Source organism: Ovis aries, chromosome 1 (assembly GCF_016772045.2).
Source record: "Ovis aries strain OAR_USU_Benz2616 breed Rambouillet chromosome 1, ARS-UI_Ramb_v3.0, whole genome shotgun sequence".
Taxonomy (NCBI): Eukaryota; Metazoa; Chordata; class Mammalia; order Artiodactyla; family Bovidae; genus Ovis; species Ovis aries.
The window spans coordinates 99,393,941-99,415,280 of NC_056054.1; the positions used below are offsets into that span (position 1 = coordinate 99,393,941).

Genomic DNA, 21,340 nt, shown 5'->3' on the forward strand with positions numbered 1-21,340 from the left:
TTTGACTAGACGGAACTTTGTTGGCAACGTAATGTCTCCGCTTTTTAACATGCGGTCTAGGTTGCTCATAGCTTTTCTTCCAAGGAGCAAGCGTCTTTTAATGTCATGGCTGCAGTCACCACCTGCAGGGATTTTGGAACCTCCCCCCAAAAAATAGTCTGTCACTGTTTCCGCATCTATTTCCCATGAAGGGATGGGACCAGATGCCATGATCTTAGTTTTCTGAATGTTGAGTTTTAAGCCAACTTTTTCACCCTCCTCTTTCTTTCACTTTCATCAAGCGGCTCTTCAGCGTTTCTTCGCTTTCTGCCATAAGGGTGTTGTCATCTGCATAGTTTTGTTAATCTCAGAGTTGATTTCCTTTAGGATTGACTGGTTGGATTTCCTTGCTGTCCAAAGGACTCTCAAGAGTCTTACCCAGCACCCACAAATCGAAACCGTCGATTCTTCTGGCTCTCAGTCACTGTCCGCAGTGATTTCGGAGCACAGGAAAATAAAATCTGCCATGGTTTCCACTTTTCCCCCATCTATTTGCCGTGAAGTGATGGGACCAGATGCCACGATCTTAGTTTTGGGAATGTTGAGCTTTAAGCCAACTTTTCACTCTCCTCTTTCACTTTCATCAAGATGCTCTTTAGTTCCTCTTTGCTTTCTGCCATCAGAGTGGTATCATCTGCATATCTGGGGTTGTTGATGTTTCTCTGGGCAATCTTGACTCCATCTTGTGAGGCATCCAGCCTGGTACTTTGCATGATGTACTCTACATATAAGTTAAATAAGCAGGGAGACAATATTTTACAGCCTTGACATACTCCTTTCCCAATTTTGAACTTTATTGTACCTAGGTTTAATAAATAAGACCCTGTTATATCTTTTGCGAGGAAAATAACTTGATATGATGAAAGCTTAAAGTAAACGTAAATGAGATAAGAGCTTTGGGTAAGCTGTTAAAAAAATTATAGTTTAGAGATGTCTACTTCAAATGATCTTTCCAGATCATTTGGTAAAGTCCTAGAGTTGTGCTGAGACTTAACTGATGGAAGTAAACTAACTAGGTAGTTTCAAAAAAAATGATACTGAGACATCAATTACTGAATAAACTAAGGTATTTAGGAATACTAATAAAAAATGTTTGAACTAAACATAAGTGAAATTCTCAATCAGTGACATTGAGTTCTGAAGAACAGAAGTTCACGGCCCGTCGCGACGCTTAGTGCGTTTTACTAGACATACACACAACACTACATCACAAAGACAACTGGATTTGAAAGGAACCGGTTGCCCCTGGACTGCTAAATGTTCCGTTCTCCCCACTGAACGCCGTTATTCGAAAAAAGGTGCACAGGCTTCAGCCGACCGCCAGACCGGGGCTGGGCAGGACAAAAGATAGGAAGGCAGCGGAGCGCACCGGGTCCCAACACGCGGCGGGTGGGAGAACAGGAGCGGGAGGCGGACGTCACTTCCCCCAGAGGGCGCCCTCCGCCGGGTTGGCCGGGCCGGACAGCGTGGGAGGAGGAGGCGGGGACTAGGGCGGGGCGTGGGCTGGAGGGAAGCGCGGGTTCCCGTGACGTCACGGACGGGGCGTGTCGTATGTAGATATCCGAGCGCAGGGGCTGCTGGTCCGTCATCTGGTGCTGAAACACGATATGGTCTCCCGTGGCGTGGGAGAGAACTGAGGAGTTTTTGCTTGAAAGTGCGTGGATCCGCTGTGTGGAAGGGCCAAGAAGGCTCGGGGATGGGTGGGAGGAAAGTGAGCGTGTGTGTACGGTGTAGGGCGTGTGAGGTTGCGGTGGGGCGGAAGGCAAGCAACTCATACTTACCTGGCAGGGGAGATACCATGATCACGAAGGTGGTTTTCCAGGGCGAGGCTTATCCATTGCACTCCGGATGTGCTGACCCCTGCGATTTCCCCAAATGTGGGAAACTCGACTGCATAATTTGTGGTAGTGGGGGACTGCGTTCGCGCTTTCCCCTGGCCTGTGTTTGTGGAAAAACAGAAAAGCGGGTTTTGCTGTAGCTGCCGGGGTGTGTGCGTGGCCACCCTGCTAACTTTCTAGAGAATCAACGGTCAAGCCCAGATACGTGAAAAAGCGTCTTGAAAATGACGTGACGGACTTCTCGTCAGCCTGTCTTGTGAGAGGCTGTCACTAGTCATTTTCCTACCAATGTCCTGCTTTCAGAGGTTTCATTTCCCACCTCGTCAGCTGCCTTGCTTTTTACACGCCTTAGGCATCGCTGGAGATACTGCTTAGATACTAACCTCCCACTCACCCTTTCCCACCCCAGGCAGGCCTCCTCGCATTTCTGGATCCAGTTCTCTCTTCATCCCCGCCTTTTCTCTCTAGACCTTTTCCTGTTATCTTCCCAGTCAAAAAGCAGTACCTCTGTTTCAGCCTCGATTGTGCACCTGACAATGCTTCAGTAGTTGGCAAACTAGGAAACCTCCATAACATCCCTTCTCCTTAAATGGCAGTAGAAATCGTACCTAACGTTGTGTTGTTTTGTTTTGTTCTTTTCTTTCGATCAAAAGTAGTTTTTCTTTTCTTCCTGTGTGAAAACATTGAGCTACAGATTAGAAGAAAACCCCAGGCCGAGTTGTCGGCCGTTTTGTGGGCTATTCGACAACCCCTTTCTCAGGATGTGTTGTGCTCACTTCTGATTCACAAAGTCCTCCTGGCAAATAGAAACCACTGGGCCAAACAGAAAAGGCAGGCCCATGGCGGGAAGGGCTGTCCTCCCCCTCGTGGCTGCCTCGGGGACGGCACTCGTAGATCCGCTCAGCCCCAAGAAGCCTCTGAGATCGGAGGAGGTGCTGGGGAGTGGGCCTGGGAGTGGGGTGATGCTTAAGGGTAGGTCCAAAGAAAACTAACCGGAAAGCACACAGGATGCAGATGGAGGATCTAGGTCATTGAAAGCGAAAGTAGAACATCCTACTCTGTCTCCCCAACAGATTTCTTTGCTCAAATATGAAATATCTGCACCAAGACCAAGGTTAATTTTTAGTGGCTTACTGATGAGAAAACCGGTTTTATGATTTTTTTTTTTTTTTAACCAGATTTCCTCACCCTCAAGGTTGTGCACGCTGTTAGGCTCTGGACCCCTGATGGAGGAGTTTCTGACCCAAAGAAGCCGATCAGTAAATAATACCGTGAGGAAGACCGGCTTGGATATTGGTTTCCAGGCCTGTCAGCAGACACACCGAGGTTATTAGGAAGACACTGGGAGTGGGTCTGCAGTTAGGAACGCAGCTTCTGGGGGGTGCGGGGTGGGGCCTCCTTTTCAGTCCTGTTGCCACCACTGGCCTTCTGGTTTGACCTTGGGCCGACTCCCGTTTGCTAGGCCAATTTTGCAAGTGTCATAGGAAAGTAATAATCATAAAGTACTTCATAAAGTTGTTGTGTAGATTAAATGGGATAATCAGAAATACACCTGTGGCTTATATTACGTATGTCCTGATAGGAAACAATCAAAGGTGAGCTTGTAACTCTTCAATAAATTGTCTTTGTGAATGTAACATCCATTCAAAGTAAATTCGTATTAAAGAATTTAAAAATGTAAATGGAATTTGTAAAGCATAAGCCCACAAAAGGGACTTGTTTGTAGCAGCTTTGTTCATAATAGTCCCCGAATTGAAAACATTTCAAATGTCCATCATGAGGTGAATAGATATATAGGATTGTGACATATTCATTCAAAGGAATAGTACTCCTCGCTAAAGTGGTACAAATACCTGATACATGGCAACGGTATGGATGACTCTCAAATGCATCATGCTGAGTGAGGGAAAAGTACATACTCTGGGGTTCCATTTATGTGAATTTCGAGAACTGAAAAATCGATCCACAGAGACAGGCCCGAGATCACTGATGACCTGCGTCAGGGAGCGGCGGTAGGGGGACTGACTGCAAAGGGGCACAGAGGACCGTCTGGAGTTCCGGAGATATTCTTTTTCCTTGAACAGGATAGTGGTTCCATGGGTACGTCTGTTTGTCAAAAGCCATCAAACTTGAAATGGATGCGTTGTATAATTTTCTAATTATACCTTAAGACATTTGATTTTTAAAAGTAATGAGAAGAATCATTCCCAAATTTAATGTCTTAATTAAATTATTATTATAAGCCTTAGGGAATCCTTTCAGAAAAGCATCTCTCGTGTAAACAATTTAATTGAAAGTTCAACAATTTCTTTATTTTTCTTCCATTAAATTTATGCACTATCAAGTTGAATGCTTAAAAATAAAAATAGAATCTATAAGAGCTCTATTTCATAAAAGTATGGTGGTGGTTTAGTCACTAAGTCGTGTCCGACTCTTGTGACCCCATGGACTGTAGCCTGCCAGGCTCCTCTGTCCGTGGGATTCTCCAGGCAAGAATACTGGAGAGGGTTGCCATTTCCTTCTCCAGGGGATCTTCCCGATCCAGGAATCAAACCCGGGTGTCCTGCATTGCAGGCAGATTCTTTACCAACTGAGCTACGATGTATTTTTTCCCTCTCTGTTGACATACCGAAATGACTCTGTCAATATGTAACTACCTTAACAGAAGTTATTTTTGAATTTAAGATGTCTCAAATTTTTACATATTTGTATTTTCTGCAGCATTTGAATTTTATAAACTAAGCACATATATGTTTTGCCAAAACTTAGAAGAACAGTAGTTAATTCCGAGAGTTGGGACTACAGGTGGCAGCTTATTTTCTTACATACATATATTTAGACAGAGTGCCTGAAGAACTGTGGGCGGAGGTTCGTAACGCTGTACAGGAGGCAGTGATCAAAACCATCGCCAAGAAAAAGGAATGCAGAAAGGCAAAATGGTTGTCTGAGGAGGCCTTACAAATAGCTGAGAAAAGAAAGGAAGCGAAAGGCAAAGGAGAAAAGGAAAGATATACCCATCTGAATGCAGAGCTCCAAGGAATAGCAAGGAGAGATAAGAAAGCCTTCCTCAGTGAACAATGCAAGGAAATAGAGGAAAGAAACAATAGAATGGGAAAGACTAGAGATCTCTTCAAGAAAATTAGAGCTACCAAGGGAACATTTTTATGCAAGGACGGACACAATAAAGGACAGAAACAGTCCTGTATTCTGGCAAGAATACACAGAAGAACTATACGAAAGAGATCTTCATGACCCAGATAACCACGATGGTGTGATCACTGACCTAGAGCCAGACATCCTGGAGTGTGAAGTCAAGTGGGCCTTAGGAAGCATCACTACGAACTAAGCTAGTGGAGGTGATGGAATTCCAGCTGAGCTATTTCAAATCCTAAAAGATGATGCTGTGAAAGTGCTACACTCATTCTGCCGGCAAATTTGGAATACTCAGCAGTGGCCAACAAAGGTCTGTCTAGTCAAAGCTATGGGTTTTTCCAGTAGTCGTTTATGGGTGTGAGAGTTGGACCATCAAGAAAGCAGAGCGCCAAAGAATTGAAGCTTTTGAACTGTGGTGTTGGAGAAGACTCTTGAGAGTCCCTTGGACCCAACCAGTCAATCGTAAAGGAGATCAGCCCCAAGTATTCTTTGGAAGGACTGGTGCTGAAGCTGAAGCTCCAATACTTTGGCCACCCGATGCGAAGAACTGACTCGCTGGAAAAGCCCCTGACGCTGGGAAAGATTGAAGGCAGGAGGAGAAGGGGATGGCAGAGGACGAGATGGTTGGATGGCATCACTGGCTGGATGGGCTGGAGTTTGAGCAAGCTCCGGGAGTTGGTGATGGACAGGGAAGCTTGGGGTGCTGCAGCCCATGGGGTCGCAAAGAGTTGGACACGACTGAGCGACTGAACTGAATGCCTGTTACGTGACTCCTCTTGGGTGTTTTTCAAAGGAAATATATACGGACTTAAATTTCTTGTCAAGCATTTTTACGGTTTGTGTTCCTCTTTGACTGGTAGGATATCCTGTGGAGCCAGGAAGGCTTCAGTTCAAATTCCTGCTTTCAAATCCCACTCACTGACTGACTTGACAAGTTACTTAACCTTTCTATGTCTCAGGTTCCTCATATGTGAAATGAGGATGATGACATGATGCAAGCCTTTTGAAACGATTAAGTGAGTAAACCCATTTAAAACTTGTAGACCATGCCTGGGCACTTGGCACTTTGCATGTCTTCACTGGGTGTAAGCTCTTGCATTTTGGGAGCAACACTGCATAAAGATTGGGTGTGATTTTATTTGTTACTGACACTTTTCAGTGACTATGAACCTTCCTAGAGAGACGAAAGCAGTGACCTCCTGGGCTGAGAGGATCTGCCAGTTTGTTTACTACCTCATGTGATCAGCCCATCAAAGGGGAATAATGGTCCAACTGCTTGCTTCGAGAATGCCCCCCGTTTTTTTTTACGTTTTTACAGTGGAAAACATTCCTACACGTGGCACTAGACCCAGAATTTTAAAAGCTTGGCACATATAATTACATAAAAATTTAAGTTGGACACACAAGCAGTGAGTTTTACTCATATAATAGATATGTATACATTATATGCAGTAATATATGTACATATATATTATATACAGTTATATATAGAGAGAGTCAGTTACATATGCCCCAAAGCTTGTTATGGGAGAAAGTGGACCCTGATCCCATCCCACATTTCTTTTTTCCAAGAATAAACACTTTCAGGTCAGGTAACCAACTGTTTGGCTATTTATCTCCTTATCTCTAAATAAATATTGACGCTCCGATTTTCCAGTTTCCCACCTCAGGCCCTGCAGACCGGCCTGAAAGGGGAAAAGTGGAGTGCGTGCGGTTCCCTGCCCGCCAGTCATCCCCAAGGCAGCCGCCAGGACTTCCACTCACCTGCAGACTCGCACAGCCCACCTCACCGCTCCGCACGGAACCCGGGAAGGAATCTTGGCCAGGACAAATGCCAGGCCAGTAGCTTTGCGATTGAGGGTGAACCGGGTTCCCGGACACGTCAGTAAAGGGTGGGAACTGCTCCAGAGTGAGGCGCTCGCTCTGGTCGCCCCAACTCAGCGACCGTCCCCGCCGCGGTACCCGCCCGCTCCTCTCCCTTCCGGTCCCTTTCTCCCTTCTGGCTCATCCTCTCTTCTCTCCTGCCCTTGCCCTTCCTTCCTCGGATCTTTTCGCCGGCTTCACACCCTTCTTTTCCCGTCCTCCAAAGACAGCTGCGTCATTGAGTCCTTTGTAACCGCTGAAAGTTCCAAAATATAAGCGTCAGCGAGATGCTCCTTAGCACCGCGAAGAGAGCACTTTAACTGGCTTTTCAAGGCCATCACGGGCCTCATCCATATTTTTCTCCCGAGCAGTAGAGGACACAAGTGGGGTGTCTTCTCGGTGGAGCAGAGTCCCGGCAGGACGAAGGGAGCCCGGCTGGGGGTGCGGACTCCGAGCGGCTCGTCTCCTCTTCGGCCCCCGAGCAGCCTGGCCGGGCGGCCGTGGGTCAGGGACCTGGGGTCTCCTCGGAGGCCGGAATCCGCGACCCGCGCTCCTCTTTCGGGCTGAGCTTGGGACCAGAGGACGCGATTACCAGGAGTCAAGGTTCAAATCTTGGCCGAACAGCGGCTTTGCGTGCCCAGCGGAGACTTAGGAGCGAGAAACTCTGAATAAAATCGTAATAAACTGGGACAAGATCAATTAACATTCGGAATGATAGAGAATCTGAATAAAACAGAGTTCATCCCAGTCAGGTCTGGAACCTTCCACTCGAAAGCTGCCATCCTGGCTGATCAGCGACATCGCAGCCCCTCCCCGCCGCCGTTTACGCACCGGGACAACCGCGCAGTTACAAGGCGTGCGGTGTGAAGCCCCCTCGCGGGTCAGGACTCGGTGGGCGCAGCCTCTGCCTTTTACCCCCGAGACCCAGGGGACCCGACGAGGGGGCGGCACTGGCTGGGTCGCTGCGCCCCTGGCCGGGGGCGGGCAGGAGAGGCGCCGGCCCTTCGACAACGCCCCCGCTCCCGGTCGGTCCCACACCTGTCCGCAGGGTCCGTGTGAGCCACGCCGCTGGGGGTCGCGGGAGCCGGAAAGCAGGTCCTATGAGGGGAGTAAAACGTGTCCTTCTGGTAATTAAACAGAAAGGTCCCACCGAGATTTGAACTCGGATCGCTGGATTCAGAGTCCAGAGTGCTCACCATTACACCATGGAACCCCTCTGAAGGCCAACCTCTTTCCATCGCCAGAGAAGGGTTCCTGCTTCTTTAGGCGCCATACTCCCCACCCATAATCTCAGGGAAGCTCTTCCAAGGACCCGACAAGATCTGAATACGGATGACCCGCTTTGGTGTTCATGCCTCTTTGATTTCTCTCTGCTCCTCTCCTTTGACTGACATCTCTCAGTTCACTGGCACCTCAGAAAATGAAGGAAACGTTCCACTCTGGGTTTCCGGTCAGGGAAGGGCCCCTTAAGTCACCCTCATCAACCGCATATTCTGCCTCGGTTTGCCAGAGTGTCCCATGCTGAGGTAAAATTTCTGCAAATGAGAGTGTTATTTTCCTTTCCTTTGCCTTCACCCTTTCCCCAGAGCCCAGAGAGGGCAGGTGAACGTCAAGGCAGGAGGTGGGATCTCCCGGGTCCCTTGGCTCTCTTGTAGCACCAATTACACTCCAAAGCCACCACCACCGCCTCTTACGTGTAATATATAAAGTGTGTGGAGTGGAAATGGAGGCAGGAGAACTCTCCTTTTCTTCTCCATACAGTTCTGATTTGGGGGGGTAAGTTTTTCTCCCAAAATTTGTCAGGTTTACAGTATAAGGAAAGAGGAACATTTACACAAAACCCTCAGACAAACCAGGCCGAAAGCACCTGGGGTGGCTCAAAATCAACCACGTGTCGTGGAGCCCACGAGGCAGGGCTCTGACACTTAGGCAGTCACAGAGTCTTGTCAGAGCTTGGTCACGTCAGTTTCATTCCAATGTCTTAACATATCCAGAAATTGCACGATTTTTAAAGAAAAGTGTACACATATTTAGAAGGTATGTATCCAAGTTGTCTTACAGTGTAGACAGTATTTATGTACACAAAATACCACCACACTAAATATTTACATGTATAATAAGTATACATCCACATGATGTCTCAAAGTAATAATCTTTACTTCTTCACTCTATCCCAGAGCCATTTCTTCCCTCATCCAATACACAGAACAGGAAGAAACAGCATCTGAAGAAGAGAGCTGCAGCCCAAAGAAAGGAGTCGGAAAGGTGGCCAAGTGTTGCCTGGAGACACGTATTTGGTTCCCAGAGACTGGAACAGAGGTTGACACAGGACGAAGGAGACAAAGGGGAGGCTCCTCTTAGGAGGAGGAAGTTCACAGCTCCGGGATGAAAAGATGAAACTTCCTTTGGGAAAATCAAGAAGCTGAAGGGTAACTAACAACACAAAGTGCTCCTCCAGGAGCCCTTGAAGGTCGGTCAAAGTTTATGAGTGCAAGGACCAGTCATGGTCTCTGGCTGATATAGAAGACATGCACAGAAAGTATGTTCACAGATCACAGAATGGCCAGGCTCTCACAAGGGGCAGGGAGAAAAATCAAATGAGGTGAGAACTGCAATGGGTGGAGAGACAGTCTTTGAGGGACGAAAGCCTGGGTGTTGGATCTGAGAGCTAAGGAGCTGGTGGGGATGTGGTGGGGGCTGCCTGTGCTGGGGGCCAGTGAACAGAACTACCCTGGGGACGTAACTCCTCCTCCTACCGCTCCTCCACTGCCGCTTCCCTCTCGCTGGTCCTCCCGCTCTATCCTGGTCCTCCCTTTGTACGGCTCCACCTCGCTCTCATCTCCCCTTCTTCCTCGCTCTCTTTCTCCTCATCCCCTCTTTGCAGCCCCTTCCCCTCCCATTCCGCCCTGTCTTTCTGGACCTCCTTCTTCTGTCGCTACCGCTCCTCCACCACCTCCGGTTTCCGCAGTTAGGAGGAGGATGCGGGAGTATTTCCCACCATCCCAGGAAGCACGAATACCTTGCTCTCTGGGCAGGACACTCTGAGGGTCTCTGGGAGACTGAGTGAGGAGGCCCTCAAGTTGTTCTCGGCGAGGGGACACAAGAGCGACGGCCACCAGATCCCTGCCCTCCTGGAGCTCCCTTGAAACCAAAGAAGGCAGTGGGAGGACCCCACCGGTCCCAGAGGCCTCTCCAAAAGGTGCGCAAAGGCTCATTTTCCCCACCGCTCTGTACTCTTCCCATTTCCTCCAACCTGCACATGGGTCCCCGTCTAGCAAGCAGAGAACTGGCGATGAAGGGGGTGGTCTAGCCACAGCGGAGCAAACCGCAAGAGCAATCAGTTTACAGAAATTTCTAGAGGCAGAAGGCGACTTTCAGGTGAAATAAATAAGGATCGTGGTTGTCAAAAGATTCAGAGGATTATGATAATAGTATTTATGATTTTGCTGCCTATAGCATTATTGATCCAGTAGTTTCTAAACCGAGGCACATCTGACAACAGCAGCATGAAGAAGAATGCTCTTATTGCTCCCATTTTGCACAAGAGAGTAGGGAGATACCCAACGTTTTCTTTATTTCTTCAAGGCCGCACAGGGCAGAACCATTTTTACAACCCAGAGCTTGTGCTCCTGAGCACAGATGCGTTAGGTCTTTCTTCTCAGATGTGGCTGTGTCAACATTTCTCAGTTGGAGGGATGGGAAGAAGAGCAAGAAGAAGAGAGAAGGCAAGAGAAGGAGCAGGGACCGGTGGAAGCACAAATTCTTTGATCCTCCCCTCCCTGGCCTTCCCCTCTCAGCTCTCCCCTCCCCTCCTCGCCTTGCCTCTGCTTTCCCGCGGGCACCAGCTCTTTCCCTCCTTCCCCACCCTGTTACCGGACTGGGACAATGCTCCTCTCTCGGGATCCCTGCCCAAGATCCTGGCAGGTCTCAATGCCTTCCTCCCAAACCTACCTTCTCCGCTTTGGCTTTCACTTCCCGCCCTTTCGCGCTCCCACGTGGACCCCACAGAGCGCAGCCTACCCAGCTGGGCACAGCCGGAGCACCCGAGACCTTTCCTTTACCCGCCTCACGGGATGCTGCGAAATCTAAGAACCAGCATAAAGGCATTTAAAAAGAGCTTTTCGCTCTTCGAAAACGTTTCCGTATTTCCATTCTCAGGGGTCTTAATGGGACGAAGGGCTAAAGACGACAATGTATATTCATCCAAGTCCTAGAGCGTCCCGGTGAGTGCCAGACCCTGTCCTGGGCGTGCGGACGCGGGGCGACCATCCCCGCGACCTCTGTCCTGGTGGAAATCGCCTGGTGGACCCAGGAAACCTAAGCACAACCTCGGCCCCGGAGGCCTTTGCCGGGGTGGGCAAACTCTCACTCACTGAGTGTAGGCGAGGATACGGGAAGAGCCATCATGGGAGCCCCCCGGGTGTTCAGCGCTCCTTGGATCTCGTTCGGTTCAGGCCCGCAGGGTCCGAACCCTGGATCCCGGTATCTCTGAGGGCGCTGGTATCTGTGGCGGGTAGGGGGCAAGGACGTGGCGCCGTATCCCTGGGGGCAGGGGACTTACCCTGGGAATGAGTACGTGTCTACTCCATACAGAGTCCAGAATAGGCCTGTACTGCTGTCTCTGTGGCGCAATCGGTTAGCGCGTTCGGCTGTTAACCGAAAGGTTGGTGGTTCGAGCCCACCCAGGGACGGTGGGGTGGGATTTTAGAGACCACCAAAGAGACTCCCTTTTGCCAAGAGGACACCGGAGAAGTGCTGCGGCGAGCCGGCTTGCGGAGAAAGAGCACAGGAGTCAGGTGCAAAGGAGCAGCGGGGAGGGCCCCGGGTGGATTGGAAGCGTCGGTCATTCCTGAGAGCCCAGAGCGCTGACCGCCGGCCGCGTGAAAAGGCCCACCGAGGCGCGGGTCCGCAGGGGCGGAGGGACGGCGGCCACACTGCTGGGCTGCGGGGTCTCCTGGGCCTCAGGCGCACCGCCCCTGCGGCTTCCAGGAGCTGGGGAGTCGGCGGGGGCGACCCCTGCGATGGAGTGCGGAGCTGAGGGTCTGACGACTCTGCGCTGGGTGCGGGAACCCGAAGGCAGCCTGTGGGGGCCCGAGGGTCCTCACTTGAGGGAGATGAGGAACCCTAAAGCAGAGCCCTCGGGAGCCGCCGTCTCCGTGCCTGAGAGAGCTCGGGGCTTCAGGGTTCCTGTTTGAGTGTTAGAAACTGGTGGTCTAGGTACTGATGGCGGGACCTCGGGTTTTCATGGATACAGTGTTAGGCGGTACCCATTGTCCTGTTTCCGTAGTGTAGTGGTTATCACGTTCGCCTCACACGCGAAAGGTCCCCGGTTCGAAACCGGGCGGAAACAGACCGCTTATTTTCTTCCCACCCTACGCTCCTCCACCGAGATTTGTTTTCTGATTGGCAAAACCAAAAGGTTCCAAAGGCTTGGGGTGAAGCAGAGGACGCAGCTGTAGGAGGAGTTGGTGACCACCTGGGAGTCTACTCAGCACTAGGAAGCAGCCCTCCTTTCTCTGCTCCGAGTCCCTGTGAATCCAGGCCCAGTTCATGCCGGGGGCGGGGGCGGGGAGGGGGGGAGAGGGGGGGAGAGGAGGGGAGGAGGAGGGCAAGGACAAGACTGACTTCGAGTCACCCTTCGGGCCCCTGGGTCTCTTCCACGTGTTCACAGATTGTCTCTGAAAACCATGGAGTTGATCCCCGAGACGCTCACTCGCTTTCCCCACCTCGGAACACCAGAGGAGCAGTTTTATCTCCCCGGTAGAAGAAAAGAGACCGCACCAAGGTCTCACCGTGGGCTCCAGCCAAAGACACGGAAGTGAAGAATTTAAGGCTCCACGAACTGAGCCGGTCGCGGAGGGAAAGGAACCGGTACCCGTGCGGTCGTCAGGAGAGGCCCCGGAGCCAGGTCAGAGATCTGGAGGTAGACGGATCCGCTCATCACTCGCTGAAAGCCAAGTCGGCGCCTGACTCGAGGGAAAACCCGAGGTTCACAAAGAGAGCATGACCTGGGCTCGGCAGCACACAGCGCTAGAGCTGGACCAGGAGGAGCCAACCGGATACTTTGTGACCTGGTCTCAGAACGAGAAGCGTCGCCCAGGAACGGGGATTTGAAGGGCTGGGAGCCTTGCACAGCTGCATACAGCCATGGGGGCGCTGGGACATTCCCTTTCCTGTTCTCTGCATCTCTGGGTTCATCTTTCCACCCTCAATTTTCACCGGGACGGCCAAGTCCGTGTTTCTGTGTGGTTCCCTGGTGGTCTAGTGGCTAGGATTCGGCGCTTTCACCGCCGCGGCCCGGGATTCCCGGTCAGGAAAGCTCTTTTCTTCTCCACTCCTCGGAGCCTTCCTGTCCAGATCAGAATTGTCTTTTGCTTCAAGGTCCAATGCAGAAGAGCGTCTGCACTGAGTCCCGGCCTCAGGGTCCTTGACATCAGGCAAGCTGGAGGAGACTCCCCGGATGCAGTGAACAGCCTGGGCTGCCCAGCTCTCCTCTCCACTCTTTTTTCTTTGCTTGTTAGAAACCCAGAGTCTTCCTTACAGAGTTTTCATGCAAAGAGAATCAGGGACTCGAGTTCCAAAGATTCATTCAAAACCAAACCCCAAACCCTCCAAAACATACATCCAAGTTACAAGAATAGTAACATCGTGTATTCTGTACTCAGCTGCACAGTTCACATTTTCCCACGTTTGCTTTGTCACTCTCTCCATGGAAACCTGAAATCCGTTCTCTTTAGGATGCAGAGAAGCTTCCGGGGGAGTTTGGTTCGGATCTCCAGGAAGTGCAGCCCAGGCACGCTCTGCGCTTGTAGGATTACCCCACCACCCCACCCCCCCCCCCCCCACCCACCCCCGGGACCGTCTGCTATCTGGACTCCTCGGGGTCGTCTTGGTGGACAGTGGGGTCTTGGGTCAGCCTGAGCGCTAGAACCACCTACCTTGGGAAGACCCATGGGGGAAGTGCAGCTTCCCCTTTGGCTCTTGCCTGGCTCTCTGTGCCCAGAACACAAAGGGGAAGGCTTCTTTCCTCTGGTGGGAGGATGAGTGGACCAGGTGGGAGATGCATCAAAGGGAGGGGGAGTATTCTCGAGAGCTTTCCGGAATTGTCTGCTTGGGTGGCTGTCCTAGGATAATGGTGTTTGGCGTAGTCTTCTCCTGGCCTTGACCCAGTCTCAGGTCCAGTGTTATTCACCGTTCTCATCTTTCCGTTTTCCCGCGGCTTTGGAACCGGCACCGTTTCTCTGCGGAGGCACGTCTTGGGACTTCTTCGCACGTCTTGGCACAAAGAGTCGAGGAACCCCGTGTGGTGCTGTCTCTGTGGCGCAATCGGTTAGCGCGTTCGGCTGTTAACCGAAAGGTTGGTGGTTCGAGCCCACCCAGGGACGGGCGGCCGAGGTTTTAGAACCCATTCAAGGTTTTCCGTGCTGACGACCATTCAAGCGGTTCCACGCCGATTCTTACCTGGACACAAACATATGCTCCCCTGCATTCGGGGTCCTAGTCACCTCCGGACTGCTGCCAGTCTGGGCCACCTCGCCTTTGCAGCCCTATACTCTGCAAGTGCAAGTGCGTTCCTGTTCACTCATACTTGCCGAAGGCATGAGTATCTCCTCTCCTGAGAGAGATCAAGGGATCCAGTTTCTGGTGGGGTCAAGTCTTTATTCTGCCAAGTACATAGACTTAGACAAGTAAGTTATACCTTATGTGCCCCAGGTTTTTCACCTGTAAAAGGAGGCCAGCACTTAGCAATTGTTCTGTCAACAATGTTATCAGTGAACCCACCGTCATCATTAGCCTCTGCATTATTTTTTAGAAAGGCATTTCCTACATGGTTCATGCATTATTTGGTTTACGTGGTTTTATGATGACAGATACGCTGCAACCATCGTTATTGTACTCACACTTCTGACCATTTGTGCAGGTATTTATTTCCACAGTGTAGAAACCTGGAAGTGCAATTGCTACCTTTAGTGTTTATATGCTTCTCAAGTTGGTAAATCCTGCAAATTTGCCTTCCACAGAAGTGGGACTGAGTCGTATTTCAAATTATTTTCCAGTCGTTCAGTGTCCCTTTCTTCAATTACTTTGGCAACACAACAATCTTTCTATACATCTCTCTACGAGTCTCTTAACTAACAAAGGGCAGTGGCCTCCTGACCCAACTAAGGGGAAAAGACAATAGAGGGACATTACACAGAGGTACTCTACTGCTTATGGTGGAGAGTTAGTCACTGACCACTTTTAAAGTCCTCCAGTAACCGTCCACTGTTTTGTCCGGTGACCTGGTCAACCGGGTCCAGAGAAGACGGCCAGGATGACCCCTTTCTGCCGAGCAACTTATCCAAGAGAAAACTCTCACTGATCCCAGAGCCTTTTTCTCCTCCCCTTCCTTCTTTTATTTACAAACTTTGGTTACACTTTTACCTTGAGGAAAAAAATGTGATGCCTGTCCCTCCTCCTATAAAGTGGGGTGTTACCACCCCATTTACTCTATTCCTTGACAGTTTTTTGGTTTGGTTATTTTTTGGAAGAGTCGGACACGACCGAGCGACTGAACTGAACTGACCTGAACTGATGGGCTAACTCACATGTCGTGAGAGCCCACGGAATCCTGCCCTCACAGGCTCCTGCTTCAGACCTGGACCCTTAGAGCTATTGGCTCCAGTTTGCACTGTTCTTCTACTAAATCTTATGTGCAGAGACTGTGCGTTTTGACGTTTTTGTACCGTGTGGTTTGGGGACAAATAATGTTCTCTCTCTGATTTGTTCATCACTGATAAGATGGCGCTCGCTAGTGGTAAAGAACCTGCCTGCCATTGCGGAAGATGTAAGTTACACGGTGTGCGATCCCTGGGTCAGGAAGATCCCCTGGAGTAGGGCACGGCAACCCACTCCAGTATTCTTGCCTGGAGAATCCCATCCGACAGAGGAGCCTGGCAGGGTACCGTCCATAGGGTTGCACAGGGTCTGGACACGACTGAAGGAATTCAGCGCGCATACGCGCAATTTCTCCTCTCAGTGTGGGAATCTGGTCTCATTTTAGGAAGTAAACTCCTGGGGATAATCCACACTGAGTGGTGGTTGACAAGGGTCCGTTCCCTGTGAGGTAGAAGATGACAGTTACGCTGGACCATGAGGCTTTTTTCATTGCTGCTTGTCTTGATGATTCTGGTATTTCCTGGGATGTGACACGGCCCCAGTGAGAAGTTGTCCACTTCTCCTCTTTCCACTGTTTGGTCAAATCCACGTGGGCCCAGTCTATCCTAGTCAAGCACTGAGCAAGTGTCGTCTCTACAGTAAGGATGATCTTACTATGCAATCGTTCCCTCATGAGAAACTCAAGATTAATAAAAGAGATTAACACAGGAAGGATACTGAATTTTTAGCATGGAACAGACAGTTTCTTTCACTGGTATATGAAAGTTTCTAAATAGCTGAAAACATTCAACAAGTGAGGTAAGGATGGTTGAAATCAGACTACAGAATGCAGAGGAAAAGACATTTATATCTTTGCAAAGAAGCAATGAAGTCAGCAACGTGAGCACTTAGCCTGCAAATCAAGATTGAATACTTCCAGAACTATAAGCAAGCTCAGCCCTCAAGAAAAAGGAACGACAGGCAACGACTCCAAGCACAGTTTTATACACTGGGAACACATAAGTGTGTTACAGAATTCCTATTTTCCTCAGTGAGATTCCTCCAATACCGCTTAATTGTATTCCATTTTGTTTCCCACACTGGTAAGTGTTGTTGATAAACATCATTGACTCTGCTTTCACCATAAATAAGGCTCGCTAATTTTTTAAAAATTTATTTATTTTATTTATTTTTGGCTGCCCTGTATTAGTTGCTTTGTGTGGGTTCTCCTAGTTGGAGTGTGCAGGCTTCTCGTTGCGGTGGCTTCTCCTGTTTCAGAGCACAGAGTCTAGGTGCATGGGCTTCAGTAGTGGCAGCACACAGGCTTGGGAGCGGTGGCTCGAGGGTTTTACTTGCTCTGCGGCATGTGGAGTCTTCCCAGACCAGGGTCGGACCTGTTTCCCCTCCACTGGCAGCAGGCAGATTCCTATCCACTGTACCCCCAGGGCAGTCAAGCAAGGCCCACTGCTTTGAAGCATTTTTTCCCCTGTTTAAATACATTTTCTCAGAAACAAGTCAATACACTTTCTCTCACTCTGGGGAGAACAGACAAGTTAGGCCTCTCAAAATTTAAAGGTGTCACTCCTCTTAAGGAAAGTGATCATCGGTTCCATAAATGTAAAATTAAAAAATGAAGAATTTCTGGGAAAATACTCTACTGTTTATGCTTCCATGTGGTATTTATATAAGGAAAATTTTGTTGCTAAATTTGTGACAAGGGAAAAAAAAAAAACATTTAACTGTAGATTGAGTAAATGGTCTTGATTACTTGGAACAGCAACCATGAAGGAATGAAACTGATAACAGATTATTCTTAATATTTTTAAACAACTTAAATAATTTATATAATGGCCTTCAAAACGTTTACTCTTTTTTTTTTTTTTAAATGGAAGCGACTCAGAAAAATTACATTGTTTTTCTCATTTTGGTCTAACACCAACTCTATATGTATTTTCAGGTTATCTTATAAAGGTGTAGAAAATAATGGTGGTATAATGTTTTAGTATTTAAGTCTTGGGTTTATTTAGGTTGAAAATTGTACATCTGAATTACATTGGACTTCCTAAGTTTCCCATGCTGGTTGTACTGCTCAGATAAGCCAACATAGCCAATGGGTATTTAAACTTCTAAAAGTTTAAATTTATCTCTTGAAGTATATTGAATATACTAATATCTTTAAACGGTATTTCTAGACACCAGAGGACTCAATCATTCCCCCTACAGTGTTTGGCGTATATTTTTAGGTGTCCCGTAATATATGATTCCATATATACACCAATATATGGTTCCAACAGTCTCATGTTCCAGCACGTGTCTGCTCAAATGACAGATTCATGATCTATAGTTAACCTTAATCCTTTGACTCTATTAAATTGATTTAACGAATGAATCATCTTTCGTTGGCTGCAAGTTTGTTCTCTCTTTGTCCTTCCCGTTTGCCCTAATTTCCTGGTAGATTGGCTGACAGCAGAAATACCGCTTCAGTTGGGGAATGCTGTTGTCGTTTACAGATATTTCTATAGCTTGTTCGTATATGGCTGATGCCGGGCATGTTACTACGTGTTCCCCCGACGAAAGTTCGGTGCAGCGGTTTGTTGTTTTTAGTGCTCTGACACGTCAGAATCATAACCTTAATGTTTTGCGCTGCACAGCTTCTCAAACTTTTTCGAAGCGTCACCTTATTTCTTATTAGGCATCCATTTTTTTGCATGGCACTTGATTTCTATCATAGCAACTACCAAAATCCAGCTTTGCAGAGATATGATATCATAGTAAAGAGTGTAAGATAGTCTAATGTTGGCAGACTTTACTATGTAGATTACACCTCAATAAACTCAAGAAAGAAAAGTAAAAGGCAAACAACACCAAAATTTCACAGGACGGAGAGCACTGTAAATTCTTTTCGTTTCTAAAAGGAGTGTTAGTAAGGTCAACAAAGTTGGAGAGGAGTTTGGCAGCATCAGCTAAGGGTCGTACATACACTATCACGTGCCGTGGCCCAGAAATCGTACTTTTGTCTCTGCTATATATGTGACCTCTGCTGTCCAATGCGACAGGTACAAGTCACAGGTAACTACTGAACACCTGTAGTGCTTCTAGTGTCACACGTGGTGATGATGAGTTTTTTTTTTTCCTTTTAACGCAGTCAGTCTCACAAACTTTTTAAATAGGTTGTAATTGAAAACTTTAAATTCCAGGTGACCGGTGTAATGCTAATAAAGGGAAACCTCACTAAAACTGAGTCAGGAGACCAGAAGTGGGAGCTCTCGTGGATTACCACTCAAGTTCAAATACAGGAAGAATGGTCAATCATAGACCTAAACAGAAGAATCATCAATAGGAAAGAACAATCAGTTATAGGCCCGGACAGAAAAAGATGTACCTTGTATCTCCTGCAAGATATCAGCAACTCGGCCAATGAGAAACTGTCACCACCCTGATCTTTCCCTTTTCGCCAGTGTCCTTTGGTTCAAAACAAGTCCTCTCGGCTTCTTTCTCTTTCTCTCTCGAAGAACGTTCCTTCTCCTATGTGTGCAATTTGCCTGTGCTTTTGCCGTAGTTTGCTTGTCCTGCTTTGTGATTCCCCTGCTACTTCTGAATCAACCCACTTTGCTGGGGAGAAAACCCTAAAAGTTTTATTCTAAAGGTCAACCCTGGCATTATTTTATTGGAATGGGCCGCCCTAGAGAAATGTGTATGTCCTCGAAAAGTCATACAAGAATGTTCGTATCGTGCCATTTCAGAACATCCTCAACTGGATAAGTATACAGAGATATATTCTTCCAAGGAACACACACAGAGACAAAGAACTACCCGAAAACTACGGTTAAATCTCATAGACGTTACGCTGAGTGAAAGAAGCCAGGCCCAATACCCCTCCTTCCCAAAAAAACAAACCCAGTTCTTCGGAGGGGTGTGTGTGTATGTGATTACTCTGAGCTCTTTCACGGACCTCATGAGGAAGCCTTTCGTGGTCTGGTGACTCATCATACCTTAGATCTTTGGTGATGCTTCTCTAGTTATTCCGGTTGGTGTACACCGGTAATCGTTTTGGAAGCGTATGCTCTTTGTACTTTACACATGTTATTCCTCATTTTGTCAAACATTTAAAACCACTTGGTTATGGCTAATGTGATGGTGATACTTATTCTTTTCTTTTGGCCTGGGCTGGGAGGCAAAGTAAAGGCGAAATATCTATGGGGCTATTTTTGCTGTCCTCAGACTTTTGGCTTTCCTTCACTATCAGGTAGCTGATTACATATTTATATGCTGCTCACAATCATTATCTTAAGTTGACCTTCAGCTGTTAATACTGTGTGAAAGAGAAAATGTGTTATTTTAAGAATAATTAATCATAATAATTATAGCTAAGAATCTGCCGACCGATGCGGGGACACAGGTTTCATCTCTTGTAAGGGAAGGTTTCATCTCTTGTAAGGGAATGTTCCATGTGCTGGGTGCCACACCTACGGAGCCCGCTAGCCTAGAGCCTGTGCCCTGTAGCAAGAGACGTTACCGCAAAGAGAAGCCGGAGCATTGCAACTACAGAGGAGCCCCTGATTGCCACGACTAGAGAGACGCCTATGCGCAGCAGCGAGACCCAGCAGTCAAAAATAAAATGAATAAATAATTACGGAAGAAAGAAATAATTATAAGCCAAGGAAAAGGGTGGTATGTGAAATTGAGAAATCCTGATGAAGAAAGTAGTTCCATTAGGCTTAGCTATCTCAGAGGTGTCAAAGGGAGGACTCTGGCAGGTATGACACATGGAAATTGGCCACATTCATTTCACTACTAAACATTCAAGAAGTTTTGGAGCATCCACACATAGCCAAAAATATTTACCTGATTAGTCATCTTCACCAGATCAACCAGTCCAGACTGGCTGTTTGATGGCTTTCAGCTTATCTATTTATCAAGGGTTCTTAGGAGACCCGGGTTCGATTCCTGGGTGGGCAAGATCCCCCGGAGAAGGAAATGGCAACCCTCTCCAGTATTCTTGCCTGGAGAATCCCATGGACAGAGGAGCCTGGCAGGCTACAGTCCACGGGGTCACAAGAGTCAGACACGAGTTAGCGACTAAACCACCCCCTTAGCCTTCCTTAATCGATAGAAATTGATAAGAGGACAGACTAGAAACTCAGGTAAGGCTTTACTGGGATCCCTGCTGCAGCAAAACAAGTAACAGGTTCCCTTGTTTGCCCTGGGGGTGGGGGGGTGGGGGGGGGTGGTGTGCTGGTTCCTTCCACAGGGTGAGGATAGGGGTGGGTGGAGGGGTCAGGCTATAGGACTGGCTCAGGCGGTTTGCCTGCGTGTTTCCTGGTGTCGTGTGCAGGGGGAATGTACAGTACCCTGCTTTTGCTCCGGGGACCCTGATTCTGGCACCAGCTCTTCAGAGATGACAGTTGGGATTTTGGTCTTTTTGTATCTTGTTGTCCACAATTTCCACCACGGCATACATGCAGTTATTTTTTGTCCCCTATTGTTTCTTTGTATTTTGTTGCTGGAGAAGACATTTGGATCTCAAGAACACAGCAGTGAGTGGTGGCCTGAAGCAAGATCTTTGTTGCCTGTCCAACAGTTGGACCAGGGTAGCCTGTGTGAAAACCAGGAATCCTAGCCACCGGTCCATCAAGAGCTAGGGCTAGAAGCAAACTTGGCCTGACTAGCGCCTTCACTGGAAACTGAATTTCTTAAAGCGACAAAAGCTGAAAAGACAGGTACAAAGTTTATTATTAGAGCCACAGCACAAGTTGGAGAGCACACAGATACACAGTCTATTTAAGACAGAAGCAAGGCAGAGATATACA

At 48.3% G+C, this 21,340-nt stretch overlaps 5 non-coding genes across 5 annotated transcripts; 4 read left to right on the top strand and 1 right to left on the bottom strand.

Annotated features, from left to right (window-relative positions):
- Positions 1 to 1,812: 1,812 nt before the first annotated feature.
- LOC114111388 (U1 spliceosomal RNA) lies at positions 1,813 to 1,975 on the top strand. Its single transcript, XR_003587453.2, has one exon. It is a non-coding gene; the product is annotated as a U1 spliceosomal RNA (small nuclear RNA).
- Positions 1,976 to 8,034: 6,059 nt separating this feature from the next.
- On the bottom strand, positions 8,035 to 8,106 carry TRNAQ-CUG (transfer RNA glutamine (anticodon CUG)). Its single transcript has one exon. It is a non-coding gene; the product is annotated as a tRNA-Gln (tRNA).
- Positions 8,107 to 11,510: 3,404 nt separating this feature from the next.
- TRNAN-GUU (transfer RNA asparagine (anticodon GUU)) lies at positions 11,511 to 11,584 on the top strand. The gene has a single exon. It is a non-coding gene; the product is annotated as a tRNA-Asn (tRNA).
- Positions 11,585 to 12,170: 586 nt separating this feature from the next.
- On the top strand, positions 12,171 to 12,243 carry TRNAV-CAC (transfer RNA valine (anticodon CAC)). The gene has a single exon. It is a non-coding gene; the product is annotated as a tRNA-Val (tRNA).
- A 1,961-nt stretch (positions 12,244 to 14,204) lies between these two features.
- On the top strand, positions 14,205 to 14,278 carry TRNAN-GUU (transfer RNA asparagine (anticodon GUU)). Its single transcript has one exon. It is a non-coding gene; the product is annotated as a tRNA-Asn (tRNA).
- Positions 14,279 to 21,340: the final 7,062 nt, after the last annotated feature.